The sequence below is a fragment of the Manacus candei genome, unplaced genomic scaffold (assembly GCF_025592945.1).
Source record: "Manacus candei isolate 608988 ecotype Guabito, Panama unplaced genomic scaffold, ASM2559294v1 h1tg000043l, whole genome shotgun sequence".
Classification (NCBI taxonomy): Eukaryota; Metazoa; Chordata; class Aves; order Passeriformes; family Pipridae; genus Manacus; species Manacus candei.
The window spans coordinates 8823171-8841582 of NW_026138091.1; the positions used below are offsets into that span (position 1 = coordinate 8823171).

The 18412-nt window shown below is 35.5% G+C and overlaps 1 long non-coding RNA gene across 1 annotated transcript; it reads right to left on the minus strand.

The window, feature by feature from the left end:
• Positions 1 to 162: 162 nt before the first annotated feature.
• Positions 163 to 17584, minus strand: LOC127474708 (uncharacterized). The gene is made up of 3 exons (XR_007905965.1): positions 16840 to 17584; positions 749 to 814; positions 163 to 211 (listed from the first exon to the last, which is right to left on the minus strand). It is a non-coding gene; the product is annotated as an uncharacterized LOC127474708 (long non-coding RNA).
• Positions 17585 to 18412: the final 828 nt, after the last annotated feature.

Consider the following 18412-nt stretch of genomic DNA (forward strand, 5'->3'; position numbering starts at 1 on the left):
TTTTGGTAAACATACTTTTTTTTTTTAAAAAAGCAAGTCAACACATACCAGATTTTTTTTTTAATTCATATATATTTTAAACAATATAAAATAATAGCTTGTTTTGATTCAGTTCTTACAGTCCTGCAGGTGCTGCTTCCTTAGACTGTTAGAGCAGGGAGCCGTCTGGACAATTGGTCTGGGTCTGCCATGATGATGACTTGCTCAGAGGCTGTTAGACAAAAAAGCTAATTAAAATTAATAAATCAAAAAATAATGCAATGATATCCCATTGGAAAATGCAGCTTCATCACACTTGGAATAACCTGTGGGAGTGTGGTAGTATGATAACATTTCTCTAGGGCAAAATAAATTACCTGATTACCTTGATTTTCCTACAATAATAATGCTAAAACATTACATTCAGGCAATATTGAATTGTGTTTGATATTTAAATTATTTTCTTCTCATATTATACAAAATAAATAATATTTCATTTACATGATATTTAATTAGAAAAATTTGCTGTTGTCAACATGCATGGTTCCAAGAAGTCCAAGCTTATTCTTTTGAGGGACTGAGGGAAGTGCTCTTTTCAATGATAATTACAGAAATTATGCTTTTGTGCTAATTTGGAAAGAAAAACAGTCTGAAATGCTGAATTTCCCCTTCAGACTACGAGATTTGGTTGAAATGTGAAAATACTGTTTCCAGTAAGCTATATAAGCATTAGCACTGTGCCTGAAAGCAATGAGCAAGAGAAGGGAACCTTGTCACTGTTGTGTTCTCTACTGTCCTCTCTTCCAGCTCTCGGTCCAAAACAAATTCTCTGCCACTGTGTTGGAGAGAGAAGGGGAAGGCTGAACGGCTTGAAGTTTTGTTAAAAAAAAAAATCAAAAGCAATATATTTCCATCTTCCTTCACATAACTGTATTGTTCTTTCTACTCATACCTTCTTATTGAAAACATGTAAACCAGAAAGGGAGCTCATTTTTCATTACTTTTTTTTTCTAAAAGGGATATTCAGAAGTGTAGACCATTTTAATTAGCAGCTTCTAATAAGTCTAAGGTCTATTATGTCAGACTTGGAAGAAATCGATCCTTTCACAGTGAGAGTATTACAAAGAATTCCAAAATCCTTTTTCAGTCCATGTGATCTGTGCTGAGATATATTCCCTGGGGAATATCTTTCATCACACTCCACGAAATTTCATACTAGTACATTAACATTAAGAATACTTTTTTTTTCCCCAAAAAGCTTTTGGTAAGAATTTATATGCACTGTCACATACTAGGGTGTCTCTGCGTATGTTTCATGGCATGTAGAATAATGATAGCATAAACCTGAGATACAGCATAAATGTTATCATACTCCCTCAGCTGTTTCATATAACCAGTTCAGCTTCTTAATGTGTCATCCTAAAAGTAGTTGTCTTATATCTGTTGTGTTCACCTACAATAGAGAGATATCTACCTCTGTATTGCTACTATTTTAGAAAATAGCTTACACTGACAGCAATTCTGTTTTCCTTTAGAAAATCCTTGAAACAAAATGGTTGTATCTGTTACTTTCTTGTCTAAAGTAAGTATCCGTCATTTATACTGTGCCAGACCCCTTGAAAGGGCTTTTCAAAAGTTAATGACTATTTTTTGCAACACTCAGTGCATTAGGATTTGCTCATTTGTCAGCCAGGTAATTGAAGACGTAAGGAGGAAAAGTGACTTAGTCAAGGCTGCACACAAAGCTGGCAATAGCAATAGGTGTAAAGTTCAAATCTTTTCTTTCCACTGCTCTATTGAATGCTTTTCCACTTTGTGAATTAAGACCATTTCATTCTGTTTTTCTCAGGACCGTGGAACTAATTCATCAGTGAGGAGAAATAAGCTGGTTTTTTTTTTTCTGTTCTTTTTTTTTTTATGTAAAGAAATTTTTTCAAATTTTGAAAGCTCTTGTCCAGCTGAACAACAATCAAAGCTGGTTTGCTGTTTGCTTTGGAGATGACCATTCACCTACTCCAGATTAGGTGACAGACTTCAGTACTTTGTCTGAAGACAGAGTTCCTGAAGTTTAGGATGGGAGACCAGACTTTCCAAGGATAACAACTCTCTTTGCCAATACACTGTTGCTTGCATCAATTGGGAAATATCACCTTTCTTTTTTTTATACAATCCATAAAAGTGGAGTGGGATTTTATTATATTCATTTTATACCCCCTCTGTAAAGTAGAACTAAGCACTATATTTTTAACAAAGATACATAACTTCATGAACAATGATTCATCTGGTCAAATGTAGTCATCTGACTAATAGTTCACAATACTCATATACTACAACTAACCTGTTCAGATGTGGCAATCCAGACTGAGATATCTAAGTTTACTGATGAGTGTTGTCAATGCTGCATTCTGTTACATACAGAAATTCAGGACCTATTTTTATTTCCCAGACTAGCCAAAACATAGTAGATTTTCATAGATTTTTTCATGGGTATAGAGTAGAATATATTGAATTCCAATGGCAGACAGCTTAAGGGGAAAATTGAAAAAGGTATAGACTTTTTTCTTCAGTTCTGTGATCTAACACAGGCTAAAAAGCAGACTAAACCCTGGAGAGTGGTATTAAGTCCATGAGGTATCCTAAGGCTGATGGGCAGTGAACTCTGCTTGCAGAAGGTGCCGTGGAGAACTTAATAATAAATTCATAGCACAGAGGTGTATCTGTGATCAGATCACTTCACTTGCATTTCATTTAACTGCCCTATTGGGAGGAGAGAGTATTATTATGAACAGTCTTAGGAACAGCCCCTGGTATATTTTCCCACAACTATGTTGAGTATTGTCTGGAAAAATATGAGAAAGCAAAGATAAAACCATGCCTATGAGTTTGCTTACAATTAATACCACAGATGGTTTCCTATCACTGAATCCAATTGTGCCTTAGTCTTATTTTGTTTAATAGGGTAGACTTAACCTAAAAACCTAAGTTCAACTTTGTCAAGTGGAATGTCCAACAAAGTCAATCCCCAGGGTTTTGGCCCAACACTATTTGCATGTTGTTTTTGTTTGCATTATTTAGCTATTGCAATCTTTCTACTTTTCTCTTCTATGCAATACGCATAGCAGAAAAAAATTCTGCACAATAGTACTGACAAAAGTTGAACCTTGTCTTTAGATTATGATTGCATTAATTCGGAAAGATAGCACCATTTGATCTTATTTTTCTACCCTATATGAAATTTCTTTCTTTCTTCTCACCTCTGTTAACATATCCTTTTATATCTAATTGATTTCTCATTCCATCCACATCTGCATAAATTTACGGTTCCATAAATCAGTATGCAAATGCAGGCTGAACAGCCCTACTGTGTAGGTGTGAATAGGTCACCGTTGCCATAATTAGCAGCACACCTGCTGATGTTGATGGTTATTTATTGTTTCTTTGTTATATTGTGTCAGAAGAAATTAAAGATCATTTTGTTACCTAGAATTCCTGACTAAATTTGATAGACAGCAGTGGAAAGGGCAAACTCATATGAATTTTATCTCACTCAAAAATTACCATTTTTTTAAAGGGCAGGTTCAATTCACTGAGAAAATTCTGAAGATAAATTATACATTTGTGTTCATTACTTAAAAGGGTTATTTGATGGAAGAATTCTTTTACATTATTTCATCAAGTAAAAGGTTTCCCTTGCCAAGTGCTAGTCCTTGTACACAATTACATTTACGTAAAAAAAAAAAAAATTCCTTTTTTTCCGGAACAATTCTTGTATGTGCATTTTCTAGTGTAAATTTTTCTAAGTTGTAAGTCTGGGTGTTACTGGCAGTAAACATTGCAAATTTTCTATACTGATATTCCTAAACTGAAATTGCAATACATCTTAAAATCTTAAAGTACTTTTAGTAATGCAGTCTGCTATGCAGATGAAAGCTACCTGTATACTGAACTGCATTAGTCACAGCCTGGCAGCATGTCAATGGAAATGATTATTCCCCTCTGTTCAGCACTTGTGACATCACGTCTATTCTGCATTCAGTTTTAGAATCACTTGTGCAAGGAAGACTTTAAAAACTAAGTCCAGCAAAAGGCCATTCTTAAGCACAATTTAGAGGACTGAAGAACTGGAAAACCAAAGAGACACTGAAAAAAATGGGTTTATGCAGTCTGAAAAGAAGAAAGTTGATAGAACTGAAAGACTGTTTTCACCTATCTGATGCAGGATTGTGGAGGAGTCAGACTCTTGGAGGTGCACAGCAAATGCATAAAAGCAGAGATGCAAGTTGCAGAAAGGGAAATTCAGACTGGCTATAAGGAAAAAAAAATTGCAATGATGGTGGTAAGAACATGGATGCAGGGCCCAAAGGCCCCCAGGGGTCCTCATCCCATAGATGTTGAAAATTTGATTGATCTGGAAGTCATATCCTCTGAGAAGTGTAAGAGTTCTGAGGAATGATCTGCTTTGTATTGTATACAAATGGCTTCCAATTATTTGAAGTAAACACGTAACTGATTAGCATTGCTACAATCTCTTGCATTCTGTATTGCAATGCTTTTCTTGCTGCCAAAGACAACTTTTATATTTTCCTGACATAAAACAGACATGTCACTACTTTGCAACCTAAATTTCTAATGGAGGCTGCTATTAGAACTGACGCAGTCTCAGTGACAAGTTTGCTTTACTCTGCAAACGGAATGGTATGTGTATTGACACAGAGGATGTCCTTTGACACATCAAAGGTGTTTTCTTTTTCATGCAAAAGAGAGGACAGCAAGTGGCAGTGTATGAGGATTAATGTATACTTCAGTAGGGTATGTTTCCTCTTTCCTGTGTTTTGACCAAATATTGCCTTTAAGCATCCTAAAATGGAATACCTGGAGATAAAATGTAAGAAACAAAGGAATATATAAAAGTATTCAGAAGCTTGAATAGTGCTGCAGGTATCTGAACCTTTGTTAGTGCTACTAACGTTTTTGTATCCTCCTCATGTCTGTATCTTATGGACTGTTACTCATATGAGTTCTAGAATCCAATTTTCACCTAAGAAGCTCATGCAATACTTGTATCAAATCCATACTGCTGGTCATGGATAAGTCTGAAGAAAGGCCACAGTGAAGACAGGAAGTCATATTTTATTTGGGAATGTTTGGGGTTTTTTGTAGTTCCCAAGGCCATTCTCTAATTGCTAGACTCAGGATGTCAAGACATCACACCAACCCGATTGAGTCAGGATGCCTCATCAGCACTCTTATGAATAAGAGATAAAAAGGAGTCAGGATTAATAAAAGGAAACAGAAACTATAAAGATAGTACAAAGAAAAAAAAGTGGAAGATGGATATAAGGAGATTTTCTAGAAGAAAATCTAGATAATAAAAGGGGTAGAAAAGCAGGCTGAGAAGAAAACTAGTGAAGAAATTATGTTCTGCACTTGGGAATCAATACATTGTAGTTTAAGAAGCCTAGAAGGAAAAGAGTCTTCTGAGACTTACATGCTAAACTGAAGATATATTATTCTATTCTACCATGCAATGTCAAATGTCTCTTGAAAACCTAAATAGATTATGTCTACCACTTCAGTCCTATCTGCTCCCTGCATTCTCCTTATGATAAGACAGAGATTTATATTCTTATTCTTCTCTGATAGGTGCATCAATTTCTGCTGTCAGGTTGCCTGTCCGAATAACAAACCTGCATATCACAGAACTGTTTTAAATGTAATGTTGATAGATGTTGTTTGTGTGCACTTGGCATCAACTTACAGTCACTTCCCTACAAATCGCAACCTTCTCAAGAAACACTTATTTTCTATCTTTCCCATATTCTCATTATCAAGAATTAATTATGGTCAGAGAGCCATTATTTGGGATATTTCTAGGAATTTTGTGCTTCCCTGTCACTAAAATGATTCACTAAGCTGTTTGGAGTACCCCACTTTTTCTGGCTTCAAAAACCCTGGTTTGCATTTTGGGGACGGAAGAGTTGCCAACACTGAACAAAGATGACTATTTTCAGTGAGATCTCTGGTCTCATAAAGCATTGAAAAATGTTCTCCTGCCTCCATAGCTGCTGCTGCTGCCTGCCAGCACTCACTTGTGCCCTCTCCAGGACCTTGCACTGTCTCAGCTCCAGGCAGCAGCCCCCCGCTCCTCCCTCCTGCCTACTGCACACACCTACTTCTGCCTTTCCTCTACTCCCAGCTAGATTATTTGTCCAAATACAATTTCTTTCTCCAGATTCATACTCTCTTTTGCTTGTTACTTTTCCCTCACAGAAGCAGTGCATGGCAACTAAACCTTGACCAAGTAGCTGGTCTTGGCCAGTACAGTCAATGACAAAAACCTGGGTTCTTTCAAGATGTTGCTTCAGCTCCTTCTCTCCTGGACCTAGAGCAAGGAAGTGTAAACATCTCCCAGAATGAAAAAAGCCAAGTTTTAATCTCTCTTGAGTATTGTTGCGCTGGTTTCTTACGTAAACAGGATACAGAAGTAAAGTCAGAACATTTTTTTATGCAAATAATGAACTACGTACTGGCTAATACCACACCATTATTAAAACTCTTCTTGTTTGGGCTTTTTTTACTTTGAAAATTCCATTTTGACAATATTATTCTCCTATATATTTTGCATTCCTAATTCACCTCCCTCATAACTCACAGAGAAGTGATTTCACACACTGCTCTGCACACTGCATAGGAACTGTTAATTTCTTGAATAAGCTGTAGACACCTTCATCAGTTTTTCAGTTTCAGACTTCTTGAAATATTCAGTTTGCAAAACTGGTATTTTACTTGTAATCTATCTTTATAAACTCACAGAAAGTCTGTTGTAATGCACTGTGTTTGCTCTTTTCCTACCTATCTTCATATATCCATGCAACATTCACAGACATTCAGTGTGTATCACACGCAACAGTATATTCTAAATGTTATTCCTTGCATTTTAAAGTCATTTTGCCTCAAGTACTTCAGCATTATCAGATTAAAGCTCACAGTCATGTGGGATCAATATTTTTATATGATTACATATAACTTGTTTAAAAACTATTTGAACAATGCTTATGAATGTACCTTATTGATTTCTACTAAATATGATAAATTTTTCCTTGTTGTTCCTACCACAAGGAAGTCAGTAAGAAACTTATCACAGGTCACAGTGGATCTTTGGACCAAACTTATAAAACTATGGCATTATCATTAAAGTTAATGCTTAGCAATGACCATGACAGAATGAAGATGGCCTCAATTCTTACGTAATTCTACCATAGTAAGTAGAATTAAGCAACATAGTAAGTAGAATTAAGAAATCTTGCTTATTTTTTCATGAGTGCCTGCATACCAATTTCTACCAGAATGCAGTTAAATTTCTGCTAAAAGACATCTAATGGAAGAGTTCTGCCTATTGCAATGATACAAACATTGCAAGAATTTCTTATCAGTCTGAAAAACGAACTCACATTTCAATAGTCAACATGACTGGAAAATTTCCAATTCAAAGTATTAGTTATTGAGTTTATTCAAAACAATAGGTAAGACCATCAAGAGAATTGTTTCAAACTTACCTAGGTGATGGCATTTTATTTTTTCAGTTTTGGGTGAAAAATCAAAATACTAAATCATTCATGCAAAATGGAATTTTGGAAAACATCCATTTTGAATTAAAAATTTAGATTTGAAACTTAATTTCTCAATTTCATTCCATCTCATTTCATTAATTTAAATACCAAATTAACTGACTCAAGTGTTATACACTATGAAAAAATCCAGTTGATCAAAATTAGCCCTTTCCTGAATACAGTTTCAATTCATCATGTTCTTTACAGCTATACATTTCCAATGAAGCAATCAGATATTTCCTACTACATCCTGAATATATCATTTTTCGAGGACATGAATCTTACAATAACTATGTCACTTTTTCTGATGATTGAAGAAATCAGCAGTCCTGTTAACTATTTTGCTTAGAGAGTTAAATGTGACCAATTTTTGAAAGAAATATCCTTAATTCCTGAAATAAAGGGGTTTTTTAACAGATTTTAAAACATAAAATGTAAATGCCCAATCACAATGACATTCAGAATACTCTTCAATTTTTTTTTTAAGTTAGATGAGAATTTAGTAACATAGCAGTAGTATATTGGATAGCATAGAATTGTATTTTGCTACAATGTTACAGATTGTTATATTGTATTATTGTATTTCTGAAAGAATGTCTATTTTCTTTACCATGTTTTGGCCAATAATGCACATTCAGTTCTTTATTCCTCTTCCTTGATGCATTTACAATTACAAAATTTATTCAGAGACAAAAGGGTTGATTCTAAAGGTTAAATACGCTATAGTTTAAACAATGATTGCAGGGTCTAATAAAAAGAAGCGGATTGTTCCAGCAAATAATTTTGCAATATGACAAACAATCTCAATCCATGAAAAACAAAACAAAACAAGAAATTTCCCAAAACCAACAAAGCAAATAAACAGAAGCAGCATACAAGTCTAAATGTTACTGTGAGTTTAACCAATGTCTGGAAAGAATAATGGAAGGAAACAGCTGTTTCATTAAAAACTTGAGTCAAATAACTCAAGAAAAATTCTTACATCAGATCCTCGGTGTAAATTGTTGTGGCTGTGTTACCTTCTTGAACATTTAAAAAGGACTGTTCATGTAGGTATCATAGCAAGTTTCGCTGAGTGAGGATCTGTCTACTGAGTAGACAGATTTTGAACAAATGTATTTTGAACAAATTCATTGAGTCAGTGACTTGATCAATCTTATTCCAGACTTCTACTTTTGTATCGCTTTGTTTCAGCTGTAAAGTGAAGGCTTATGCGAAGTGAACTACATCTTATTAATCGAGGAGTTCACATCTTCCATGACTGTAATTCTTTGAAGTGTTGGGAGAAACAGAAGTATTTATCATGTTCTCAAGGTGGTTTCTGAAGCTTTCAACCTTGTATCTAGATTACAGCCAATGCCTCTTTCGTCAGCCCTTTCGTAGACTGTGAAATCAGCAGTTTAAAAAGACATTCTCAGCACAGGAAGCACAGGGGAACTAATACACATAATCGATTTTCAGACTCCCAAGAAACCTGCTAACAGGCTTTTATTTCTGTAGTCATCCAAAGGATTAGACTGCTTGGTAAAACACTTTCACTCTCTTTCTGCCTCTTACTCTCTGTGTACCTTAGCCCTTTTTCCTCTCTGTGATAAAACTACGTGTTGTCTATATTTTCTTTTTAATTATTTTTGTAAAATATCCATTGCTACTTTTTCACTCAGCCAAGCACATTCTTCAGTGAGATCACAGCTGCTTATAACACTTGAAAGACACTCAGCACAGTATCTTCAATAAAAAAGAAACCCAAATCCTACAATAGGGTTTATTTTTGCTGTTTTGGAAGTTCATCCAGAAAGAAAATAGCAACCGCACAGCTTTTATATCTGTCATTAAGTGTACGTGAAATGCTATCATAGAACTAAATAAGTTAATATTATCTTCTCAAGCTAGTGGTGTCTTGATCATTGATAAGTAGAAGCTTATATTTACTGTGCAGTGTTTTAATTCCCCCTGGCACGTTATTCACTCCTGAATGCACAATTTGGTTTATAGGTATTGTTCCACTTTCTTACATGCCCACTGTGCTCTCTCATTGTTTTCTGTTCCTTTCAGCCATTTTCCTGAGATACTGTAATAATCTTGATATCTCCCAGTCACTTCATTAGTCTCCTCTGTTAGCCTTCCTCATAGTGAGTTCTTGACAACACTCATCAATTCTGGATGCTTCAATTAATTGAACCAGCACCTATCTTCTCTCTACTTCTGTTAGCTCCTTCCACCAGTACTTTAAAATACCCAGCAAAGCAATACTGTGGGATGGTAACAGCTCAGTGACTTCAACACAGCGAGAATGAGCTGATAATTTCATCAGAAATTTTAGTCAGAAATATCCTGCCATCTCCCCCTGCTCCAAATTCAATTTTCAGCTCTGTTTCTAGGGACTCGTAATAACACAGAAATCAAGAAAGATAGATGAACTATACTTCTTTTCATTTTTTTTTCCCCTGCGTCTTAGTAGGGGTATGTTGTTTCCTGGATTGATGAGCTCATGAGAGAGTAAATTCAGAGGCCTTAAAGAAAATGTGCAGTCCTTTCCAGTTGTCCTCTATTCATGCATTTGGGATCAACATGTAAGTGCATGTGTGTGTTTGTGTGTCTATGCATGTCTGGTGTGACCTGAAACTTCTAAACACTAAGTAAATTGTTCCACCCAATTATTTAATTTTGAATTTATTATCTATGTAACAATCAAAAATAATATTTGCATGTTTTTATGGAAATTCAAGTGAACTAAGAAGGAAGAAACAGTCTTTGCTGTAATCCTCCACTGGAGTATATACTTGCTAGTAAATGCTTTCAAATTAATACTTGTATATTTCCCATTAATTTATTAGTTTTTTACTTTTAATCATAACAAATAGTTTGAGATCTGGCCCAATGCAAACACAAATTAAATCTACTGTTCTCCTGGAGCTGTTCAGTAGGATGTCACAAAGTTTTAATGTAAGGAAGTCACCTCTAATTAGAAAAAAAAAAACTTTAAAATAATTAAACATTGAACTCAGTTATTGGGAGGCTAAATGTACAGTCCACAAAGCTACTTCTACAGCAGAGAAAGATATTAAGATATTGAAGTGAATACATGTAAATACTTTCTTAGAGAAAGGAAGAGTAGTCTTATCTAGACTAAACTATTACAGCCTTTGGTGTTATCTCAGACTTGGTTTACCTTGAACCCACACACACATGTATAGTTACATGAAGTATTATAACCAAACCTTTCTTTCTGCATAGCTTGTAAAACTGAATTTGGTGGAAATATTCATCCTCAAATTCAAAGCTCAGATATGCAAGATCTGATCTCATCTCTGTTGCATGTTATCAAGGCTTTTTTTATAGATGTCATTATTAGTATACTGAGAATTGAGTCATTTGTATGTTTGGGCTAAATAGTATTCATCTAGGACATTTCACTTTCAATAGAACAAGTGAAAGCTGTGTAAGTTAGTCCAGAAGGAGAATTAGAGTTTTAATCAATATACTTGCTCAGAAATGTTTCTATTTCTTTTATTTACTGTTTTTTTTCTTCCTTTTTGCTAGCAAGCAGAAGTATTATGAAGGTACTATGGTTCAATTGAGTGCATTTTGCATTTGAATAGAGAACAACATATTTGCTGCAGTTGTGATGATTGTCTTCCTGTAAAGTATGCTTGTTTCTCTTGAGGAACTTGGATCTCATAAACAATAGAGTTGAGTGCCTTTTATGCAGCTTGTTAGTTATTGACAGTGAAGGAATGATCCAATTAGTAAGTGATTAATCACACGTTTCTTTAGGTCTCAAACTGTATTGAAAATTTATGAAATAAAAGAGTATTTCATGCATGTCTTCACCTAATGGGTAATCACCACCTGAGAATGAGAACTACATTTAGAACAAGAACATGGGCAGCAGCACAAAGTACTAATTATTTGATTAATTCTCCTTGTCATTGAGAAACATACCTTTGCCAGGTAATCATAATTATAATGACATTAAAATTAACTAATATTTTATTGTCCACAAACAGCAATGGAAATATTCAACATTTCCAGTTTAACCAATTCTTTGGCATTTCAACAACATATGAAAGTAAAATTTTCTATACAGAATTTAATTGTGAGATTATGAGACATGAGAAAATGTGCATAATTTCAAAGATTGAAAATGTTTAAATGCTATTTTAGAGAAACTTACTTAACATGCAAAGTGAAATGTTTGATTTTGTAAAATACCGCAGTTAAATAGTAAAGGAAACACACAATCCTTTAAATAAAATACAAAATATACACATTTTTATTTTGCGGATGTACAAATGCTTGTAGCATGTACATTTCAGCATGATTTATCAAGCATCTTATATGGTCCCATTATTATATGATTTCCAGTTTTCAGTTGTTCAGTTACTAAAAGTATCTGCTATTTTTTCTTTATTCCAGGCTAAACAATCATGACTAAATTTCAGATAAATACTAACCTTATTATGCTTAAATCTGACAGCTATGTGGAATATAATAATAGTATTTTGATAAAGTAGATGATGAAATATGATAGAAAAATATAGACTTGTCCGTGCTGAACCACAGCCTCCAAACCTTTTCAATTTTGCAATAAAATAGTTTAACTCATATTCAATATAGAAAAAATGGAAGACTTCTTAAATCATATTTCATATGTTGCTTGTTTAAACCAACGTATCATTGATTTTGGTGTACTGTCTGTATTTCAGTTGCAAGACTGACCTAGGCACCCTGGGTTCCCTTTGTAGGCAATAGAGCAAACTGGGACTTCATCAACATAATTCTTTTCATCCCAAAGTAGATGGTTAAAACGTGGGCTAAAAGCACTAATTTCTCAGAATTGGCTGCAAGAGTACTTTAAAGTCATGTAGATTTCGACCTTATTCCTTTTGTCTTTCCCACTTGGTATAACATTGTAGATTCATCGAAGAAATTAGCTTAATTGAGCATGATCTGCTTTCAGAAAACCAGTGAAAATAAAGGCAAGAAAGGATTCCTTTGGAAAACTACATTTGTGGTCCTGTCTATAGTTATCTTTCATGGGTGCAATATGGCAGAATAGATGGTGAGCTAGTGGACTTGAAGATTTCTCAAATCATGAAATTACTGAAGAGCTGGTTGCTCAGTTTTTATTTATGTTTCTTCTCTAGCTGATTTTCAAAAAATAAAAATCACTTGACTGATTTATCTGTGCTTTGCCTCACATTTAAACAATACAGACTGAGTTACTTCACAGAAAAAACTCTACAGATAGCCTTACTGGCCTTTATGATAGCAAACTTTTGTTGTGCTTGACTGTCCTAGTTAGAGCAGCCAGGACCAGTTTCATCACTGTGTGGGTGTAATCCAAACTGTGCATTCTACATCCTCCATGTCATTTCCCAGGAACTGTTAATAACAGACCATTTACAGCAGCTGCCCAGAGCACACCTGACTCCTCAGGCTATAGTTATGGGTGATGTTAACTCTCCTCCAGGGAGTCATGAGCAACTCCACACCCGGGCTGAGGGGTCATGTCTGCTAACGGGCCACTAAGGATTCCAAAAATATCTCACGACTCACATCACCCATTGTGGAACTCCCCGCCCTGGGAGAGGTACTGGGCGTTCCCACTTGAAGCTGAGTGTATATAATCTTGGGGTCTTGGGACTTATGGCCCACTTGTTGGATCCAGAGGAGGACAAGAATCTTGACCAGACCGAGACCACCACTTTTGACCAGACTGTGACCAGCACTCTCACCAACAGGTTTTCCCTCTCCTTTTACTTTGGACTCAGGGGGACCGTGTGGGGTTCAGCATGGGGGGCCAATGAACACCACTCTGTTCGTGCCCCAGGGTGCTGGGTTATACATCTGCGTTTTGTGGGTTAAAGCAAATTGTTTGTCCATGTAATTGTTTTATTGTATTATTTTTATTAAATTGTACCTCTGACTTATAATCTCTTTTGAGTTGGGTTCATTTTTCCTGCCAGTTTACCTTTAAACCAGCACATTGACCTTTAGCTGGTAACCACCAGCAGATTTCTAAGAGGTTTTTTTCTAAAAGACTTAAATGATGAATAAAGACAGCTCTGGACTTGTTTGCTGAATAACAGCAAAAGTAATAGTTTTTCTGAATTTATTCAGACAGCCTGGATAATGATACCATAAACAGAGAAGCTATCCAGACAGCTTAGGAAAATCTGACTTTTCACATTGATGGTATATTGACCTTCTTCCATTTTTCATCCTTCCCTTATTTTTAGAGGGACAGTAGATAAGTGTGCCAAGGCAATTCTTCCAGAATTCCTAGAATTTATTGCATTTAGTCAAATTATTTCTTATTACTGTGACCAGTTTGGAAACTATGCTATAGATATTTATATCTGCTTTTAACCATCATCAGAATAGAAAAATTAAGTTTTGATTCTGGCTTTTCCTATTTTTTAATAGTGATTCTGAAACACATTGAATAGTTAGTAGTGATGGTAGAAACACAAGCCATTCCTAAACACAGATCTGTGGGGTTCTCTTCTTTCCAGGGCTCAGACAATTTTTTATTGTGGTACAGGGAGGTTTTGTTACTTTTATTGAGTTTTATTTCAGTTACTGTTAAAAAATTTTTTTTTACTTGTTTGTCAGTCCTGATTTGTTCCAATTTGATTCACTCCCACCTCTAACTTAAATGAAACTCAGAAGGTGTATCAAGAGAAAGCAAAAGTGCTGTTGGACTTATATAGCATTTGAATGACTTCTGTGAAAGTCATGTTAAAAAAGACAGAGGTAACACATTTTAGCTCATGACCAAGCAGGATTTATTGCTTCTGTTGTTCCTGAGGAACCTGCATAAATTTTTCATGACTGTATTAATGGGTATGTAGATGAAGTAAAAATCATGCTGGTATTCCTGTTGCATGGGCTGATTTGAATTAACCAGAACATAGAGGATAAGCATATCTCTCTTTCATTGTGAACTGTAATGCTGAATCTTTTAAATATCAGATTTAGTTTATTGAAATATGATTTTTATTGACCAATGCATGAAAATCAGTAAGAAAACACAGCTAGTCCAAAATGCAGATTGTGCTTTATTTACAGTATGCTCTAGACCCATATTCCACAGACTAGATTGGTTTTCAGTTGGTCTCTGGAAACACATATATTTTTCCAGAGTGTTTTCTTTCACAGTGTGACAGAACTTGAACTTATGGACATTTGGGGCTTGTTGCAAAACTCTGTTTCTTGCTTAAGCTTTTTAAAAAAAATTGTCTGTGAAAGGTTAAAAGCCTTCAGAAGATGAAGTTTTCATTGGGTCAGTGACATGGTCCTGATCATACTGGGACTTTTAAAGAGGAGAATAATTGTGTTTTGGGAGAAATCTTTAAATACAAATATTGGCTAAGTTATTATTTTTTGTAAGGTGTTTAGAACTTGGTAAGAATTTAATGTCTTGGATTGGAGTGCAGGAATTTTTTCTTAATATAATGAATTCAGTAGATTTAATAGACCTTTCTTCTGCCTTCAAGCAGATTAGGTATCTTTTACAGAATTTTAATGTGAAACTATCATATGATCTGATTCTGGTGTGAGTCTTATGCAGTACAGGTAACTCAGACAGCAGATAGACTCAGGGTTTGTATTTCTCAGACAGTTTCCCATTGTTTTGTGTCCATGGTTATTCAGGTAGAATAGATATCAACCTAATTGATTTACTTACACAACCACATAGATCATGTTATGTAATTTATCTATCACGTTTTTCATGGATAAAGAAATTGAAACTATACAAGCAGGCCATACACCCACTTCAACGCTTCTTGAAAATTATCAGAAAGAAAGAAGATAATATGGCTGAAACAATTGGAACAGTTTTACAAAATTTTGTTGTCCTGAATTTTAGAAAGAAAGTAAGACAGAGAATGGAAGAACGTTGACTTGAGCCTCAAAGGTCTGTCACTTAAAAGCTTCCATTTTCATGAGCTATGTGAAATGAAAAAGCATTCCAGAATGTCGACAGTGGCCCAAAAAGTTTTTTGAAGTTCTCTTGGCTTTCAGAGAGAGAATAAGCAGAAAGACACAGAATATCATTTTAGTCCCAAAGAAAATATTTAATTCTCCATTTGTTATTGAATATTAGAATTCCATGGGTTTATTCAGATAACTTTAATTAAATTCCCCCCAGGCAGACTTTTAGGTGTGGACTCCAAACTTACCTGATATTAAAAGAGAAATTTGCCAGTGAAATTAAGTCAAAGTGTGTAAGTTACAGCAACCTCAAGACAGTAGCAAATTCCACACCCTGGTAATTAAGGTTCATTTATAAATCTGTTTATTTTGGTTTAGTGGAAAAGTATTATTATTTCCCTTGATAAATATTTGAGGTACTGTTCATCTTTTAAAAGCATCTAATGTAAAAGCAGAAAAAGTAAAATAATATCATTTGTACACTACTTGCTTTGTTTCTCTTCTGCATTTTTGAGAGGGGTGATATTTTTAGGTAGCAGAAGGCTGCATCACCTAGGGTGCCAAACTGTGTGTGTGTCTAAAGTAGACTGAAGATCTGCAGAACAGACTGCAACATAAACTTCTGCAATCAGCACTGGTAGGCAGTCCATATAGAGCCACAATGCTACATCTCCTTTTTTCTCTTCATATCTTTTAAAATATTCTTTAAAAACAAAATTCACATTATATGTATCCTGGATCATTTTCTTTGTTTTTAACTTACTAAGATAAGTTATGTTAAAATGTGTCTTTTATTTGGATTTTTTTTCCCAATTATTCCTCATATGATGATGTGGTTAATGAAAGAAAATGCCTCTGTGCAGAAATAAGTTGATGGATTTTCATCTCTAGACTAGGAGACAGTTTGTGCTGAAATGTAGGAGGAAATCTGAGATATTGCTGCTAAAGGATTACAGAACAGAGTTTCATTCAGGCTCATGTAACATAGTGCTACAATTAATAAATGTGCAAATTGAGTTCTTCCATACATTTAGTGTGCATATGCCTGTGCTAACAACAGAAGATAATGTGTTCTTTAAAATATATTCAAATATGGCTCTTCCAACCTAGATAATAGATAGTGGGAAAGGTCATCTGCATTCTCCACTCAAACTTCACAGAAAAGGTATTCAGAACTACTAACAGCAATAAAGAATAAAACAATAGCATATGCTCCCCCAAAAATGTACAGGTACTTTTTTTAGAAGTTAAAAGGAAAGCAGTACGACTATAACAAAAATGACAACAGTAAGGATAACAATCCTACCTAAACCTGGGCAAAATACACAGTGAAAATCCAGCAATGAAACTAGCAACCTTTTACACAATGGTAAACAAACAGAGGTGTGATACTGGATCTGAATCTCGCTGAATTATTAATACAGGTCAGAACCAACTCTGTGTGTGTGTGTGTGTGGAAGGACTGGGCCTGGACCTGCACGTCCGTGGTAAGGCCTGCTGAGAGCACAGGGCTGAGAGGACAGGGCCGAGAGCACAGGGCTGAGAGCACAGGGCCGAGAGCACAGGGCTGAGAGCACAGGGCTGAGAGGACAGGGCCGAGAGCACAGGGCTGAGAGCACAGCTGAGAGCACAGGGCTGAGAGCACAGGGCTGAGAGCACAGGGCCGAGAGCACAGGGCCTGCAGCCAACAGGGCCGAGCCCTGAGAGCACAGGGCAGAGCCAGAGGGGCTGCGGCCAACACAGCTGTGCCCATGCAAAGCACGTGGGATCACTGAAGGCCCTGCAGCCAGGCTGTCAGTCAAGGAAGGCCTGCCTGGGAGCCCATCCACACTGCGCCCCTGCAGCCTGTGACTGGCTATAGCACGTCTCACTCTGACCTGGAAGGCACTGACCAGATATCCTACTTGGGACAGAAAACTAAACTGTATAAATACACGAGACTCTATGTGACTCTTTTCTCTCCTTTCTCCTGCTGCCTGAATGATGTGAATCATTGAATCTTGTCAGTAACCATTTTTCCTTTCCTTTCTCACCTTCCCTTTCTTTTTTTTTTTTTTGCTTTCTTCTCTTTTTCTTTAGCCTTTTAATCTGTTTTCTTCTTTTACTCTTTTCCCTCTCTTGTGGATAACTTAAAACCAATTAATTGTTTATTAAGCTGGTATATTGATTGCAATAGGTGTTTTCTGTGAACTAAGTTTTTGTGATGGGTATTTTAGTAAAATGCTTTTCTTGGTTGTACTTTACTCTTGTAAAACCTTTTGCCAAAATATCTTATTTTTCTCACTAAATTAAAAGAATTTATCTTAGAGAAGAGTGTGTGACTCTTTTTCTGGATGTGAATTCGAGGTTATAACGAACAAAAAGGCTTTTAAAAAGTCTTAAATAAAATGTAACCACTCTGGGCAGTTTATGGCTTAAAATCTGGAGTGTAACAAGAAGTTAATTCTTTCTTTGTGAAGGTGTAATATTGTCAGTTGTACTAAAGTACATACACTATTGCACATATAAAAATCTGCTTCTGTTTTACCAGTCTGGCATAATTTTTTTTCATAAAATAGGCATCAATCAGTCAACATCCTCTCTTAAAAGCAAAATCCTGGAAAAAGAAAATATTTTTGCATGTAACCAAGATCAAATGTTGTCAAACTAAGAGGAAAAGTGAGCTCAGACTGAAAATTTTACCTTAGGCCTGTCTCCTTCATGTAATCCAGACCTTCTCTGGTACGTAGGGCTCTTCTGTGAGCACAGGTAGAGAAATTAGTCCCAACTAAGCAGTATTCAAACTGTTTTGGAAAAGGTCAAAGACAAATCTATAAATCTACATTGGAAACTGACTGCTAAAAGTTGTGAATTAAATAACAGGGCTAGAAAGTACATAT